The sequence below is a fragment of the Sapajus apella genome, unplaced genomic scaffold (genome assembly GCF_009761245.1).
Source record: "Sapajus apella isolate SASKATOON/1434 unplaced genomic scaffold, GSC_monkey_1.0 scaffold31, whole genome shotgun sequence".
NCBI classification, from domain to species: Eukaryota; Metazoa; Chordata; class Mammalia; order Primates; family Cebidae; genus Sapajus; species Sapajus apella.
In genome coordinates, this window is record NW_022436971.1 from 709,572 (window position 1) to 714,760 (window position 5,189).

The window sequence follows — 5,189 nt, forward strand, 5'->3', positions numbered from 1 at the left end:
TGAGCATGACAGCGTGTTCCTTTACTCATGGAAATACATTTATATATATTTTTGTGAAAAACATAAACGACCCCGCCCCCGGGGAGTTACGAGAAAAGCAGCCGGGACCAGTGGATGGGAGGGTGCGGCGGGCTCGGGCTCTGCAGCGTGGCTGGGTGCGGGTCCTGAAACCGCGCACAGCTTTTCCACGGGCGCCTGGCATCCCGGGGCTGGGGGCGGGCTGGGCCTGGGGCTCGCAGGTCCGCCGCGTCCCGCCGCCACGCATGCGCGCGCACCGCCCTCCCCGAGACCGGCCCGGGGCTCGGGGCCGCCGTTTTCTCCCCAGCTGCCCGCGGGGGCTTCCGGGTGCGCAGGAAGGTCCCGCCCCGCTCGGGCGGGGCCAGCGCACCGACGTGGCGCCCTCCGCGGCTCTGCTTGCCGAGGGTGGCGCGGTGACCTGCACACACCCCTGCCTGCCAGCTGCGAACGGTCGAGCTGGGCACCCGGGTCCGGTCGTTTTTTAGGATAAATGTCTCAGGCGTATTTAGGATCGAGGGGCTCGGGACCCATATTAGGAAATTGGCGCCAGAAAGGTTGAGCGCTTCCCTCCGCGCCGAGCCAAAGAGGGACGGCTGGAAGGGCTCACCTTTCTTTACCTGGAGTCCCTTGGGTGTCTCTCGGACTTCTCAGAGGAAGAACTTTTGGATGAGGTCGCGTGTGGTGGTGGGGATGGGACTCAGGTGGTCGCCAGGAGCGGGAGTCTAGTGATGAGGGGTCCCAGAGGGTTTGGGTGGCAACCTCCAGTAATCTTTGGGGCTAGGAAGTTTGCTTGTTTTGTTTTTAACTACTGTAGTAGGAGCATCACCAATGCCGTATATGCTGCTGGTGGTGGTGGTGGTGCTGGGTTGGGATGTATACAGGGTCATCCTGGCCCACAGCCTCCTCCCAGGGTAGACTGAAGCTGCGAGGCCCTTCAGTTTGTGCCTTTTTCTCCATGTAAGTCTCAACACTGCACCTCTAGCGTCCCTGAGTCAGAGGGGCCTGGAGGGGCCTTCCCTGGGTTTGCGGCCTCGAGGGGCTCTGGTAGGATCGCTCACTGGAAGTGGAGAAGTGGATATGAGAATAGGAAGGATTGCAGCCCCCCGCCCTGCTGCCGAGGAGGGGACTTTCCTTCTTTTCCTGGGTAGGCTCGGCCAAGATCAAGGTCATTTTTGGCTGTGCTGGGGAGGAGGGTGGGCGGTGGGTCACACTTTTTGAGTGTGCTCAAGGCATTAATAGGTCCCCAGAAGAAGCAGGCCGCCTGCTCTGAGCCAGATTCCACCGTTCCCCTCCTGAATCAAATCGGTGGCCAGCCTGGGTGGGAAGCAGGGTGCTGACCAGGCTGTGACGCTGCTGTGTCCAGGCAGGGGGCTGGCCTCATTTCCTGCAGTTCTGAGGAGCCAGGGACACCTGCAGGCCTGGACAAAGTCCATTTGGGCTCCTTGCACCCATTAAGGATGACGAATGAAGAGAGCCCTGGGCTTACCTGCACTTACTGGCACTGTGATTCTCCCCTTAATGGGCCAGTCACTTGAACTCTCTGAGCTATGGTTTATTCACCTTAGTGGGTGAACATTCTGCCTTAACCAAGTTCTCAAAGAGTGCTTGTGGGAAGCCACATAAGGCAATACTTACAGAAGGTCCTGGTGGGGCTAGGTGCAGTGGCTCACGCCTGTAATCCAAACACTTTGGGAGGCCAAGGCACGTGGATCACTTGAGGTCAGGAGTTAGAGACTAGCCTGGCTAACATGGTGAAACCCCATCTCTACTAAAAATACAAAAAAATTGGCTGAACATGGTGGCACACAACTATAATCCCAGTTACTCAGGAGGCTGAGACAGGAGAATCGCGTGAACCTGGGAGGCAGAGGTTGCAGTGAGCTGAGATCATGCCACTGCACTCTAGCCTAGGCAACAGAGTGAGACTATCTCAAAAAAAAAAAAAGGAAGGAGAAGCTGCTGGTCAGCTGAAAACCAACTCCAGAGGCTAATCTGCCCTCTCTTAAGGACTGGCCTCCCCTAGATTCTGACTGCAAGGCCAGAGACTTAGAAATGATTTCTCTCTGTCTCTCTCTGTACATGTTCTTATCTATTACTCATCACACTTGTCCACTGAACTTAAATTAGAAATTAAAGGCATAAAGAAGAAAATTAAAATATTGAACCACCTGGTGGTTACATGAGTATGTTATCAAAACTCAGCTAATATAGGTGCAGATTATTGTATGCAAATTTAGCTCAATAAAGTTTTTATTTTAAACTTTTTTTTAAAAAAATCCCACCATGGCCGGGCGCGGTGGCTCAAGCCTGTAATCCCAGCACTTTGGGAGGCCGAGGCGGGTGGATCACGAGGTCAAGAGATCGAGACCATCCTGGTTAACATGGTGAAACCCCGTCTCTACTAAAAATACAAAAACTTAGCTGGGCATGGTGGTGCGTGCCTGTAATCCCAGCTACTCGGGAGGCTGAGGCAGGAGAATTGCCTGAACACAGGAGGCGGAGGTTGCCGTGAGCCGAGATCGCGCCATTGTACTCCAACCTGGGTAACAAGAGCAAAACTCCGTCCCCCCCAAAAAAAATCCCACCATTACTGACATTTTAGAATATATACTTATCAATTTTGGTGTTTTTTTTTCCTTTGGGATGGAGTCTTGCTCTGTCCCAGGCTGGAGTGTAGTGGCGCCATCTCAGCTCACTGCAACCTCTACCTTCTGGATTCAAGCAATTCTGCCTTAGTCTCCCGAGTAGCTGGGCTTACAGGCACCTGCCACCGTACCCAGCTAATTTTTGTATTTTTAGTAGAGACAGGGTTTCACCATGTTGGCCAAGCTGGTCTTGAACTCCTGACCTCAAATGATCCACCCACCTCAGCCTCCCAAAGTGCTGGGATTACAGGTGTGAGCCACCATGTCCGCCCTACTTCTTGATTTTTTATATACAGAATGCTATTATAGATAAGTGTGTATATACATATAAATGTATATGTCTATAAATGTAATATATTTATATAGAAGGTAAATGCATATACAATGTAGATATATATATATACATGTAAATGTAGATGTATGTAAACATGTAAGTATGTGTGTATATATACACATGCATACACACACAAATGCATTTAGAGTTTGTTTTATAAATAAAAATGGATCAAGATGTGCCATTCTTTGTGAGCTGTGGCTTCTGTAGATGTGGCTGGCTGGTATCTCCACCTTCAGGAGGACTTACACACTCCTTGCTATGGAGCTGGGCTGGGCCCGCTGGACCCCAGCCATGCCACAGTGCTTCTTGAACTAGAGTCGCCTGGGGTGGGGAGGTAGCCTGCCTGGCAACAGCAGCACGCCCTGGACTTAGCCAGGCCTCTCTAGTCAGCCCCTCTGGAAGGGCCTCTCAGGCCCTGGGGATCCCAGGCAGAGGATGCTCTAGGCCTGTGCACGAGCCTGGGAAAGAAGGCAATAAACGAGCGACTTTGAAGTCAGAATGTCCAGAAACATGCCGATGGCCTGGGTAGGAGGAAGGCCCATTTGGAGGAGGAGAGGGACAGCGGTGACATGGGTCAGGGTCATGAGATGGGTCAGGCGGAACACAGAATCCTCCTGTCTGGCTGATGAAAGGGGGCTTGGCAGAGCTTGGGATAGATGGGGAGGGTTAAGAGCTGGGAGACAGACGATGCTTGGATTGATGTGGGGTTCATGAGAGGAAAAGGGTCCCAAGAATGGCCATCTGAATCTCTGCATAACTGAAGGCTATATGGGAAGGTCTGGCTGCGTAGAATGTACTATCTACATCCAAAGGGCAGAGAGGGGCCCTCAAATGCTGGGCAGAGCAGTAGGAGTGGCCTTCATTTCCAGTATGACACTAGGCTGCTGTCACATGACAGAAACTTTCTGATCAGCTCAGCCCCCACTCGTTGAATCCCAGCAGGTGAATGATACTGTGTTTGTCATGGTGACATATTACAGGACCAAGCGCTTAACAGAAAGGAAACGGGCTCTGAGAGAGTCCAGAAGGATGCCCGGATTGTTCGCAGGATTGAACAGACCTTAGGTAGTGGAACTAATGCTTGATTCTCGCTCCTCTCTTCTCCTTGAACTCTCTCTCCTCTTGCTCTCAGTCTCTCGTGCTCTCTCCAAGTCTGTCTTGTTTTTATTTGGCTCTGCTTGGCCTCCTGTGTAAACAGTCTGACTCTAGGTGAGGGAATGATGCCCCACCGCCCGACAGCCCTGAATTGACCTGCTCCTAGCTTCCAGCCTCCGTGGAATTCTCCCCAGAGCCTCCTATCCACTCCAGAGAAGAATTCTGACTGGTCCTGCTCAGTCCGGCACCATCCCATTATTGGGTACTTTGATCACTCAGGCTGGAGGGCTATGGCTGAAGGACCAAGGGCAGCCTGTTTCCAGAAGGAAATGGGATGGAAAGGGGCTGACGCTAAAACAATAGCAACCAGAGGTCGTTACACATGGTTTTCAGGATAAAATAAAAAAATCAAGATGGCAGAGGCCCTCCATCAAAGAGCACACCATCTAGACAGAGAGACAGACCTGAAGCAACAGAGGGCAACAGAAAGTGCTACTGGCTGGCTGTCCTCAGACCACTTTGAGACTACTCAGCTCTTAAAAAAATTAGAGTACAAACATTGATACCCCTACTCTGTAACCGATTAACTCACATTTTTGAGGCCACAGAAGCTGGAGGAACCAACTCTAGGAAGACGGATCCTAATTATGGTAGGAGTGCAGCGTGGAAACACAGAAAATGCAGACAGATCAGAGTTCAAATCCTGGCTGTCTACCAGCTGTGATCATCAGCTCAAGCTTTTTAAAGACAGCATATAAAATTGACACAATTAGTAGACTCCTTCATAGGCTGTTGTGAGGATTAAGATCTATATTTTAGCCGGGCGCGGTGGCTCAAGCCTGTAATCCCAGCACTTTGGGAGGCTGAGGAGGGTGGATCACGAGGTCAAGAGATCGAGACCATCCTGGTCAACATGGTGAAACCCCGTCTCTACTAAAAATACAAAACATTAGCTGGGCATGGTGGCGCGTGCCTGTAATCCCAGCTACTCAGGAGGCTGAGGCAGGAGAATTGCCTGAACCCAGGAGGCGGAGGTTGCGGTGAGCCGAGATCGCGCCATTGCACTCCAGCCTGGGTAACAAGCAAAACTCCGT